The sequence below is a fragment of the Somniosus microcephalus genome, chromosome 5 (genome assembly GCF_052327205.1).
Source record: "Somniosus microcephalus isolate GS21.2 chromosome 5, FLI_Smic_1.0, whole genome shotgun sequence".
In the NCBI taxonomy this organism is placed as follows: domain Eukaryota; kingdom Metazoa; phylum Chordata; class Chondrichthyes; order Squaliformes; family Somniosidae; genus Somniosus; species Somniosus microcephalus.
In genome coordinates, this window is record NC_140991.1 from 281,793,219 (window position 1) to 281,806,725 (window position 13,507).

General features: G+C 46.3%; 1 protein-coding gene across 3 annotated transcripts in view; it reads left to right on the forward strand.

Annotated features, from left to right (window-relative positions):
• Positions 1-12,245: 12,245 nt before the first annotated feature.
• The window catches only part of LOC147117766 (collagen alpha-6(VI) chain-like), a 235,349-nt gene continuing 234,087 nt past the window's right edge, over positions 12,246-13,507 (forward strand). Inside the window, exon 1 of one of the 3 annotated variants that reach the window (XM_085989028.1) lies at positions 12,246-13,352. The gene's annotated coding sequence lies outside the window, so the exon portion shown is untranslated. The remainder of the gene's footprint in view (positions 13,353-13,507) is intronic. The other 2 variants (XM_085989027.1, XM_085989025.1) reach the window with 2 other exon arrangements.

Sequence of the window (13,507 nt, forward strand, 5' to 3'; positions counted from 1 at the left end):
CAACATCCGTGGAGAGAGAAACAGAGTCAACGGGCTGGATTTTCATTGAGGAGTCGGGTAGGAGGCGGTACTACAACTTTTGGGGTTGTAGTCCCGCCTCTGTTAAATCTCAAGAGTTTAATGACCTTGCTTGTATAACAATTAAAAGAGTACGCAGGAGACAGAGTTCAGTTAACAGCCATGACTTTCCAGAATCTTCTCCACTTCGTGCACTGTATTTCCCATAGTGCATTGCACATCACAACTACAGTAAGCTATGTGGGACAATTCAAATACAACATTCAAAATACACAACATCACCTCCCCTCTTACATTTGATGTCCCAATAGTGCCCTGCACCATGGGGAAGCCCGCTAATGCTACAAATCCCATTGCACGCTCTTGCTGCTTGTCCAGGGTCATGGGGAAGGAGATGAACTGACGTCTCCTTCTGAAAAGGGCATTGGTCACCTGGCAGATGCAGCAACGTACCGCGAACTGGGATATGTTGGCAATGTCCCCAGTAGCGGATTGGAAGGAGCCGGTGGCATAGAAGTTGAGAGCCATCGTCACCTTCACTGCCACCAACAGAGACGTCCTGCTCCTCAGCTGTGGCTGCAGATCTCTGCGAAGCAGGTGGCAGATCTCAGTGACCATCTCCCTTCTGAATCGCAGCCTCCGAACACACTGCTCATCAGACATGTTCAGATATGAGAACTGCTGGCGGTATACCCTGGGTGGGTAAGGCCTCCTGTGTCAACGCCTGTTGGCCCTTCTCTGTCTGGCCATGACTGGCACTCTCTCACGGCGTCTCGGAGCCCCTTGAATGCAATGCAATAAGCCAATGTTTCCACCCATTGCAGCCCCCATTATATGTTTCGAATCAAGGCTATGGCACTGAACGTTAAATCCAAGGGCAAAGCTCTGGCCTGAAGCCAGAAGTACCTGTGCGAGCGTTGAGTCAAACCAGAAAGCTCCCTCCCTTTGTCTCTCTCCAAATATCCGTCTCTCACAAAGAAGGAGTGGAACAAAATGGCTGCCACTTATACTGCAGGAGGAGTCCCCTTTAATTAGCGCGCCCCGCAGCGACTGGGAACTGTTCCCCTCTACCAGTCGCTGGGGGCGCCAGGCGCACATAAGGGCGGCGCCACTGAAGTTCCGGTTCGGGGCGCACCAAGGGCGTTGCACCATGAAATGACGTCAGGATCTGCGCGCGCAGCTGAGCGGGCGCTGCGGTTTTGCGCCACTGCTAAATCTTAAGTGAAGTTCGCGAGAGGTGCAGATCGCTCCCGGGCGCTAGCCGCTTAGCACCCCACTTCTCCTCCTCCTAAGGCGCTAGCGGCTGGCGCTAACAACTGAATTTCTAGGCCATGGTTTCAGGTTTGGGTCATCGCTGTCAAGCTTGCCCCTGACGATAATGTCCAGCACTGCAGACAACACTGGGTCGTCTCTGGTGTTTCCTCGGACCTGTGTCGAAGTAACAGGCGCGTTCTCCACCTGCCTAAAATAGCAGATGTCCATGCTACACGTCATAGGCTTGGTGACAGGCAGCGGCAACCTGGAAAGACCGTCGGCGTTGCCGTGCAGGTCAGACTTACGATATCTAATGTCAAATGTGTGTGCAGACAACAGCAGCGCCCACCTTTGCATTCTGCTCGCAGCAAGTGACGGAATCCCTGTATGTGGCCCGAAGATGGTCGTGAGAGGGCGGTGATCTGTTTGTAGGGTGAACTGTCTCCCGTACAAATATTGGTGAAACTTGCGAACGCCAAAAACGATGCTCAGTGCTTCTCATTCTATCTGGGCGTAGTTAGTTTCAGCTCTGTTCAAAGTCCTAGATGCGAATGCTATCGGCTTCTCTTCTCCGTTTGGCATGACATGAGAAATGACCGCTCCCACACCATATGACGATGCATTGCAAGCTAACTGTATTGGTAATGAAGGGTTAAAATGCGTCAAAGCCTCTGACTTCAGGAGCGTGTCCTTTGCTGTCATGAACGCCTCCTGGCACTTGTTAGTCCATTCCCACTTCTTGTCTTTACATAGCAACCAATGCAGCGGCCTCAGCATCGAGGCTAGGTTCGGTATGAACCGTCCATAGTAGTTCAGTAACCCTAAAAAAAGAACGCAGCTGGCTGATATTTTCAGGTGCTAGGGCATCCACGATTGCCTTGGTCTTGGACGGTGCCTTGTGAAGGCCTGTGGCATCGATCACATGACCGAGGTACTCAACTGATGCCTGAAAAAATCGCATTTATCCCTGCAAACTCTGAGTCCGTAATCCCTCAGTCTCTGTAGCGTTGCGTCCAAGTTACGCAGATGGTCTTGGTCATCACACCCAGTAACTAAGATATCATCTAAGTAGCACTGGACTCCAGGCAATCCACTAAGGATCTGGTCCATAGCACGTTGGAAAAGCGCTGGAGCTGATGAAATTCCGAAAGGAAGTCGACGATACCTAAATAGGTATTTATGCGTCACAATAGTCAGCATTTCTCGTGACTGTTCATCCACATGCATTTGCAGGTAGGCTTGACAGAGGTCGATTGTGCTAAACTTCTGGCCCCCAGCAAGTCCCGCAAACAAATCATCAATATGGGGAAGCGGATATTGCTCCACTGACAATACAGGGTTAACAGTTACTTTAAAATCTCCACATATCCTAACTCCACCCCCTTTCTTGAGCACTGGTACGATGGGCGTTGCCCATTCACTCACGCTGACTGGTTCTAGTACTCCGCTTTCAACTAGGGCTTCTAAGTCAGCCTCGACTTTTGGTCTGATGGCATAAGGTACGGGTCGTGCCTTCATGAACTTGGGTTTGCTATCCTGCTTAATACGAAGCTTCACAGTAATATCTTTCATGCTACCCAGTTCTCCATTAAAGACTACTGCATGTTTCTTTAAGATGGCAAGTAAGCCTGGATCATTGTGTGACATCATGTAGACTGATAACCAGTCTAATTTTATTCTCTCCATCTACAAATGTCCCAGCAGGGAGGGGTAGTCTCCTTTAACTACATAGAGTGGTAACTTCCAAGTTTGTCCATTCAACTGAACTGTGACCTCAGTGATACCTCTCACGGTTACTCTTTCACTGGTATATGTCTTCAACGCTATGTTAACTGGCTGAAGTGGAAGGTGCTTTAATGTCTTTTTGTCGACTGTCTCTGACATAAGAGATATTGCTGCCCCGGTAGCGATCTGCATTCGCACAGGCTGCCCCTCTAGCAAGGGTGAGACCCAGTAGCCATGTGAATCACAGAGAATCACAGAATCCCTACAGTGCAGATAGAGGCCATTTCGGCCCATCGAGCCTGCACCGACACATATCCCACCCGATCCCCGTAACCCCTATACCAACACATATCCCACCCTATCCCCGTAACCCCACGTATTAATCCCCCTAACACTAAGGGTCAATTTATCATAGCCAATCAGCCTAACTCGCACATCTTTGGACTGTGGGAGGAAACCGGAGCACCCGGAGGAAACCCACGCAAACACGGGGAGAATGTGCAAACTCCACACAGACAGTCGCCCGAGGTCGGATTCGAACCCGGGTCCCTGGCGCTGTGAGGCAACAGTGCTAACCACTATGCCACCGAATCCCCAGCTACAGTCAGCATGTTCAGTAATAGTTCCTCCTCTGAAGTGTCACTTGCCTCTGCTTTGTCCTGTTCTACAGAGCGGACATGCTTCTTTGTCTTTTGTCTGAATGTTTTTTTTCTTCCTTCCGTCTTTGACGTTTTCTCTATGTCCTTTTTATTTCTGCATGCGCACTGAATATGTCCCTTTTTACCACAGCTGTGGCAATCCATGGCCACACACCAGCATGCAGATGCAAGATGCCCCATTTTGCCACAACGGAAGCGTGGCCCTTGGCTCTCTGTTCTTACTTTGTGCACTTTTTCTGTTGCACCCAACTGTTGAGCTTCCTTAGCTGCCAATTCCATGGAAATACTGATTTCAATGGCCTTTTGTAGAGTCAGATTACTCTCCGTTAATAGTCTCTTCTGTATGGCTTCAGTTCTCATACCACACACTAGCCTGTCTCTTATAGTATCATTTAGCACGTCATTAAACTCACAGTGCTCTGATAGTCTTTTTAGTGCAGCTATAAACATGGTCACTGTTTCTCCTTCTTCCTGGTGACGCCTGTGGAACCTAAACCTCTCAGCTATGACTAGGGGTTTGGGTGCAAAATGCCCTTTTAGTATCTCCACAATTTCGCTATATTGTTTAGTCCTTGGTTTATCTGGATGCACTAAAGTATGCAGAAGATTGAAAGTCTTTGGTCCCATCACACTTAACAATGTAGGTACTACTTTGTTCCCTCCAATGTCATTTGCTTGTGTGAAGTATTCAAATCGTTCTGTGTATGAGCTCCATTGTTCGACATTCTCATCAAACGGTCCAATGTTACCGGTAATTCCAGCCATTTTCCTTCTCTCAGGCTCCTAATTATCATTCACTAAAGATCCTTCCAATGTTGAACTCAACTAAAATCACTATCAGTTAAGTGCTTCAATTCACAGATCGTTTCACAGTTGAATAAATGTCCTTCCCGATTTACTCACTGTTTTTTATCTTCCGCACAGCAGAGCCACGTAAGTTCAGACGTCCTCGTCGCCACTTTTGTTAAATCTCAAGTGTTTAATAACCTTGCTTGTATAACAATTAAAAGAGTACGCAGGAGACAGGGTTCAGTTAACAGCCATGACTTTCCAGAATCTTCTCCACTTCATACACTGTATTTCCCATAGTGCATTGCACATCACAACTACGGTAAGCTATGTGGGACAATTCAAATACAACGTTCAAAATACACAACAGCCTCCATCGAGTTCCAGCCAACCCATGCGATTTTGACTTGATTGACCTTGTTGAGCCTGCCCAGCGGGCTCAGCAGGCCAATTAGGGGCTATCCGACAACAGGTGACGTCACAGATTGATATTTAATCTGTCAAGACCTTTTGACAGATGAAATATCAGCGTTTCACAGCTGTTTGAAGTTGTCAAACACTGACAATCTGTATTCTAAGTTAATTCCTTCCTCTCAGGATGATTTAGAAACTCACTGGAGTTTAGAAGATTGAGAGGGGATCTCATCGAAACCTATAAAATTCTGTCAGGCCTGGACAGACTAGATGCAGGAAGGATGTTTCTGATGGCCCGGGAGTCCAGAACCAGGGGTCATAGTCTAAGGATAAGGGGTAAGCCATTTAGGACTGAAATGAGGAGGAATTTCTTCACCCAGAGAGTGGTGAACCTGTGGAATTCTCTGCCACAGAGGGCGGTGGAGGCCAGTTCATTAAGTATATTCAAGAAAGAGTTGGATATATTTCTTAAGGCTAAAGGGATCAAGGGATATGGGGAGAAGGCAGGGACTGGGTACTGAATTTGGATGATCAGCCATGATCTCATTGAATGGCGGAGCAGGCTCGAAGGGCCGAATGGCCTACTCCTGCTCCTATCTATGTATCTATGTATCTCCCCGGAACAGAGAGCTGAATGCTGGAACTTTTGACAGCACGCAGCCATTCTGCTTTCTGTGCCAGTGAGATGAGGGACTCCTGAGACCTGAAGGAAGGAAGGCTGTAAAGGTAAGTAAAGGTATGTAAAACTTATTTAAACACTTTACACACACCAAACACACTTACCTTTGCACTCATGCACCCATCACTCACCTGAACACCGGACATCTCGACCCCTCCAAGCCCTTCATCCCGATGGTCCGCCTCCTCTAACTTGGCGTGGTTTGGAGCCGTCGGAAATCCCACACTTCAACATTAAAAATAAGGATTAGGCTAAAAACTGCCTGTTAACTACCTGTTAACAGGCAGTTAATTGGCACTAATCTCCTTCACGCCTCGGGGAGGCGGGTCCCAGTGCAGGCTGGTACCCGCCTCCTTTGAAACTGGCATGGAGGCGGGTTGGAGGCGGGATGGGTTCGGGACCCCCGATTTCGGGATTTTAACCCCCCACATGCCTCCAATCCCGCCTCCACGGCCCAATGAAAATCCTGCCCAACGTTTCTCTCTCCACGGATGCTGCCCTGGCCTGCTGAGTTTTTCCAGCGTTTTCTGTTGTTATTTCACCAAAACAGATCATCTGGTCATTTATCTCATTGCTGCATGCTCATTGGCGATATAAATGCAAGCTCTTTTTCTGTGTGCAACACTTTTCATTTCCACAAGGTGAACAACACTTCCAAAAAAGAGTTGTCAATGCTTCTTTTCTATGTTTCAATCACAAAATGAAGTCAAATTAATAATAATTAAAAACCATTACCTTTGTTTTTCATTCAAGTTTTCTTATTTGCTACATATTTGTTGTAATTTTTGGTATTTCTTAATCTGTTTTGGAATCTACTTTTTTACAAACAATGAATTCTGATCACACTTTTGCCTTACTCTCCATTTGTGATTTTTTTCAACTTCATCTTCAAGCCTCTTTCGATTAAGTTCCTTTCTCTGCACAACTAGTTTTGTTTTTCTCACAAATAACAACAGAAAGTGCTGAAACACTCAGCACGTCAGGCAGCATCAAGGAGAGAGAAACAGAGCCAACGTTTCAGGTACGAACCCTTCATCAGGGTTTTTCGTTGTTTTTCTCACACTGATTTAATTTTGTCTGCTCTGTCACATTAATGTTCTTGATCCTTTGCTCCACATACTGTTTGTAGTGTATGTACCTTTATAAGAGGAACTATGTTTTTGAAGCCCCTGTGTACTGTAGTACCAGTAGTGACCGCTCGGGTATATAAGCCTGTATAGCGTCTTGTGTAGTTAGTTCACCTCCAGACTTTGTTCAGTAAACACTCGTTAAATCAACTCCTGCATTCCGTGTCTCCATTAACACACGGATCTAACGGTGGCGACGAGTTAGAAACGAACTTACCTGCAAGTCGGCAGCACCTCAAGGAGGTCGATTCCTCAGACGAAGGTCGAAGCCAGAAGCAAGAAGAAAAAAAAACTGTGGTTTCACCAGCTAAACGGGCTGGTGGCAGGTAGTGCACTGATCCTTCCTGGGCTGCGGTGGGCTGGGGCTCGATCGGGTGGCTCTGCAGCGGGGCCGGGCAGTGAGTCGGAAAGCAGAAGCAAAGAGAGACAGAGGGTGGGACACTCAGGAGGCGGCCGGTGCTGCAAAGCAGGTCGGCGTTCGGACCGAGCAGAGGGAGGGGTAGTCCCAGAGGGTCCGCTCCATGATGGGAACGGTTCTCCAAGTAACGGAGAAACTATTTAAAAGATATATATATTAAAAAAAAATAGAAATACCGCAAAAAGCTACAGGTCGCAACGGGAACCGCGGAGAACAGCGTTGACAGCAGCGGCAGCAGCGGGAAAGCACGGGAGGCGCCATCTTGACTCGGCGGGGAAGAAGGAAAAGCACGGGAGGCGCCATTTTTGATTTTCAGGATGCCAAAGACTGGCAATATTACTGCTTTCGATAGTGATATAGAGGATTGGACCACATATGTGGAAAGAGTGGAGGTATATTGCAAGGCGAATGAAGTAGCGGATGATAAAAAGGCATCAGTACTTCTAAATCTGATGGGCGCAAGGACATATGGGCTGTTACGAAACTTAATCACTCCAGCCAAACCGATGGACAAGAATTTTAAGGATATTGTTGATACCTTACAGGAGCACTTAAACCCAACACCGCTGCTGATAGCGGAACGATTCAAATTCTTCAGGAGGAATCAGCACAAGAATGAAAGTAACGCTGATTACCTCACCGAATTACGAAAGCTGTCAAAACACTGCCAATTCGGGGCAGGACTGGCAGATTCTCTACGAGACAAATTCGTCTGCGGTCTCCTAAGCGAAGGAACACAGAAAAGACTACTTTCTGAGAAAGATTTGACACTGGACAAGGCTTTCAGTGTGGCTGTATCATACAAAGCAGCAGCAAGAGGAGCTGCAGAGATACAGCAAAAGCCACAGGACTTCGGCACCCATGAAATGACATGGGGTTTCGAGAGATGTTATCGCTGTGGCAGATCCACCCATGACCAGAAGGACTGCTGGTTCAAGGACAAAGCATGCAGGCAATGCGGAAAGATGGGACACATTGCACGTGTATGCAGATCTGGAAAAAAATCCGCTGACAGTAAAAAGGTCAATAAGGAAAAGTACAGAAAGGTACAAATGATGACGGACAGTAGCTCCGAAGACCAGAAGAGCGATAGCGACTCCAGAAACAAGAGGCTAAGCTGTCTCAAATTACATAATGTAATTGCCAAAGAAGATTACCAGACCATTTGGGTTACCCTCACGATAGCGGGGTCCCCAGTCAAAATGGAGCTAGATACAGGATCAGCTCTGACCGTCATAAGTCGACGGGATTACGAGCGGCAATTTCCGCATATACCTTTGAAAGACACATCCATTATCTTGAAGACATATACGGGGCAGAAAGTATACCCCAGAAGGAAAATCAGGGTGCCTGTTGTATACAACAGCAAGGAAATACAGAAGTTGTATTTATACGTTCTGCAAGATGGTGGTCCACCGTTGCTGGGATGTGAATGGATCAGAAAGATACGTTTAGACTGGCACTCCATTCAGGCACTGACGGTGACCAGTAAGAAAAAAAATGATGATGACGTCATACCTGGACGATTAAAAGAAATCTTGGCTAACGCCAAAGAAGTGTTTCAACAGGAACTAGGAACCCTGAAAGGCGCCACCGCCTCAATAAAAGTGGAAGATGCGGCAATTCCCAAGTTTTTTAAGGCAAGGCCGGTGTCATATGCAATTCGTCCAGCCGTCGAGGCAGAGCTGGAGAATTTGGAAAAAGCAGGCGTGTTATCCAAGGTAGATTGGAGCGAGTGGGCAACACCCATCGTCCCGGTCATGAAGAAAACGTTGAATAATGATAAATCTGAAGAACAGAGAAAAATTCGCATCTGTGGGGACTTCAAGGTGACTGTAAACCCGGTTCTTCACACGGTACAGTATCCTCTTCCGAGGATAGAAGATATTTTCGCCTCACTATCCGGAGGGAAACGTTTCACCAAAATTGACGTAGCACAGGCATATCTACAGATGGAGGTTGAGGAGGCCTCTAAAAAGTATCTCACGATAAACACACACAAAGGCCTGTACCAGTACAATCGACTGGTTTTCGGAGTGGCATCAGCTCCGGCTATCTGGCAAGGAGCTATGGAGCAAGTCCTGCAAGGGATTCCGGGGACTCAATGCTACCTAGACGACATCCTTGTAACAGGAGAAAATGACAACGAGCACCTTGCCAACTTGGAGCAGGTGCTCACGAGGCTGAGAGAACGGGGCCTACGAGCAAATCGCCCCAAGTGCGAATTTTTCCAGAAACAAATATCATATTGTGGCCATGTCATTAACGAAGAAGGGTTGCATAAGTCACCTGAAAAAATTGAAGCGGTCGTAAAAGCCCCCGCGCCTGAAAATGTCTCACAATTAAGGTCGTTCCTGGGATTAATAAATTACTATCATAAATTTTTACCGAACTTGTCAACGGTTCTGCACCCTCTTAACGCACTGCTACAAACGGGAGTAGTTTGGAAATGGAGCGAAGACTGTAAACGTACCTTCCATAAATGCAAAGGCTTGATCACGTCCAGGGAAGTGTTGGCTCATTACAACCCATCACTGCCAATCAGACTGGCGTGTGATGCATCCCCTTACGGAGTGGGAGCGGTATTATCGCATAGATTCCCTGATGGCTCGGAGCGGCCGATAGCTTTTGCGTCACGCTCATTGAACTCAGCTGAGCGTAACTATGCCCAGATCGACAGGGAGGCACTCATCCTGGTGTGGGGGGTGAAGAAATTCAACCATTACCTACACGGACAAAAATTTACCTTGTTGACTGACCATCAACCCCTCGTCTCCATATTCAACCCTAAAAAGGGCGTTCCCATTATGACAGCGCAAAGGCTACAGAGGTGGTCCCTTTTCCTAGAGGCACACCAATATGACATAGAATACAAAGGAACAAAACAGCATGGGAATGCTGACAGGTTATCGCGCCTACCGTTGCCAACGGTAGAAGAGGCGCCTACAGTGGACCCAGTGGAGATGTTCCACTCGACCATAGTGGAATGTCTACCGGTGACAAATTCTACCATTGAAAAGGAAACGAGAAATGACCCGACTCCCTCACGAGTCTACGATTTAATGGTGAAGGGATGGCCAGCACATGGCGAACCACTGTTGCCAGCATTCTCGCAAAGAAGAGAACAGCTGTCAGTGTGCCGAGGAACCTTGATGTGTGGATCCAGAGTGGTGATTCCACCCAAACTCAAGGATAAAGTGCTAAAGGAGCTTCACGAGGGGCATCTGGGTGGAGTGAAAATGAAGAACTTAGCCAGAGCGTTTGTGTGGTGGCCAGGTATCGATGGAGACATCGAAGAAATGACCAAGAGCTGTCTAGGATGCCAGAAGGTCCAAAACGCCCCACCACAAGCCCCTCTACATCAATGGGAGTGGCCCTCATCTCCATGGCAAAGGGTACATATCGACTTTGCTGGTCCATTTATGGACTCAATGTTCTTAATCGCGGTGGATGCACACTCCAAGTGGCCGGAGGTAATAAAGATGTCCTCCACCACCATGGAAAAAACCATCACAGTATTAAGGACCATATTCACCAGGAATGGGCTGCCTAAACAGATCTGTTCTGATAATGGACCGCAATTTGTATCCGAAGAATTCAGGAAGTTCTTAAAAAACAATGGGGTTAAGCACTACACGTCCGCCCCATACCATCCCGCCACCAATGGATTAGCTGAAAGGTTTGTCCAGAGCTTCAAGAAGGCCATAAAGGCCATGGGTAATGAAGACATAAATCTACAACATAAGGTAGATAACTTCTTGTTTGCATACAGGAATGCAACACATGTGGTTACAAACCAAACCCCCGCCATGATGTTTTTCAATAGAAGACTAAGATGCCGGCTGGATTTGGTCAAGCCAAACATCAGAAGGGGCGTAGAGAACCGGCAATTTCAAAGCATGAATGAAAGGCCAACTAGAACCTTCCAGATAGGTCAACCAGTTTTGGCCCGGGACTACCGTACCAAGAAATGGCAGCCTGGAACTATTTGCACACGACTAGGACCGCTGATGTATGCCGTGGACATTGGAGAAAGCATAATAAGGCGCCATGCTGACCAGATCATAGAGTCATCCGAAAAAGGACAACCTGCACCACAACTCTATACGCCTAGTGATGAAGCAGAGATACCCATAGTATCTACCTCCGATCCGGTGATACTGGAACCAGATGAACCCGACACTGGCATTGAAGCCGAATCGACCTTGCCAAAAGAACCTACTACACCACCGAAACCTACTACACCACCGAGGCGTTATCCGGACCGAGTCAGGAAGCCTCCAGAGAGACTGAATTTGTAATTGATTAACTTCAGCAAATGTGTAGATTATTGTTCTTGTAAAAATGTTATTTAATGATTACTTAAAATGTTATGTACTATTTATCTAAAAGGGGAGGAATTGTAGTGTATGTACCTTTAAGAGGAACTATGTTTTTGAAGCCCCTGTGTACTGTAGTACCAGTAGTGACCACTCGGGTATATAAGCCTGTATAGCGCCTTGTGTAGTTAGTTCACCTCCAGACTTTGTTCAGTAAACACTTGTTAAATCAGCTCCTGCATTCCATGTCTCCATTAACACACGGATCTAACACTGTTGCTTTTTATTTACCCTTTGATTTGACCAGAAACTCAACTGGACCAGCCACATAAATGCCATGGCTAGTAGAGCAGGTCAGAGGCTGGGTATTCTGCAGTAAATGGCTCACCTCCTGACTCCCCAGAGCCTCTCCACCACCTACAATGCATGTCAGGAGTGTAATGGAATACTCTCTACTTGCCAGGATGGGGGGCAGCTGCAATAACACTCAAGAAGCTCGATACCATTCAGGACAAAGCAGCCCACTTGATCAGCACCCCATCCACCAGCTTATAGGACTTGTCTATTCAATCTCGCCTCAGATTTAGCAAGCAGGTTATTGGTGAGTAGGTGTAATTTGATGATACTATTGATTACTTCCTCTATCACTTTATTTATGATTGTGAGGAGGCTGTTAGGGCAATTATTGGTTAGGTTAAATTTGTCCAGCTTTTTGTGGCTAGAACATACCTTCACAACTTTCAACATTGTCACAGGTGCATTAGAAGAGCTTGATTAGTGGGATGAGTAGTGCTGTGTGCAGTTCTTCAGCACTACAGTCGAAATGTTATGAGAGCCCACAGACATTGCTGTGTCCAGTATAATCAGCTGCTTCTTAATGTCATGTGGAGTGGATCGAATTGGCTGTGTATTGGCATCTATGATGGTGCTGTCCTTGGAAGGAGATTGAGTAGGATCATCCACTTGGCACTTTTGGCTGAAAACGCTTATAAATACTTGTGACATGTTTTGGCTATATAGATCAATATCCTATTAGCTTTGTTGTTTGTTGCTCTCTTTTGGTTGGACATGTGGAGCATCAAGTCTAAGATTCCTAGGTCTCTTTCAACTTCATTCTCAGCTATTTCAACGAAACATATATGTAGCTCATTTTTCTTTCCTATGTGCAATACTTTATAATTGTTTGCATTAAATATGTGTCCTTGCTTAGCACACTCGCATATTTTGTTTTAACTCATTCCATAATTTCTTAGATCCCACAATCCCTCCAAGTTTGATGATATGTCAATTTCACAAATTTGCTTTGATTTTCTGAATCCAAGTCATTGATGTAAATCAGAAACAGTAGTGATCCCGATACTGGGCACTGATGTCACCCACTCAGAATGTTGTCTAGGCTGACATTATTCTTCCAACAGTGCCAGTTGTTTCTACTCTTCAAACTGTTTCTTATCCATATCTAAGTTTTGCCTTGAAGCCTCGCAGCTGTGATCTTTTTGTGTGGAACTTTACCAAATGCCTTGTGAAAATCTAAGTGCACAACATATTTAGCCCACCGTCCACTTGGGTTTTTACCACCTCAAATCGAAGTAGTTGGTCAGACAAGATTTCCCCTATCAATTCTTCCTCCCTGCCTGAAATGAAGCAAACTCTTCCAAATTCCTGATGACCCCAATGACAACGGACACCCAGCTGGAACATGTTTACATTACAGAATTACTCACAAAATTCGGGGAAGAGCCGCCAGGATTTAGGCAAAAGCGGGCGGATTTTATTTACTGTAAAACCGGTGTAATTATTAATTCCGACTCCTTTGGGAGGTACTGAGTGGTATTCGGAATAAGGAGGAGGAGCTTGTGAGCAGTTTATTAATGTGAAACAGTGCAACTTACTTTGGAGTTTTACAACCTGCTCTTTGCAGTGGGCGGCTCGAAATCCCATGGTGTGGTAGTAAGTAACGATTTCTTCTGAAATACCCGTGCACAGATTTTATGCAGAATAAAACTATGCAATGACTTTATACAATACAGCCATTATGAACCTCTTGCATGCTGCGACTGTGATCAGATTTACAATAGATTATGAACTGATTTAAAACTGCGGTT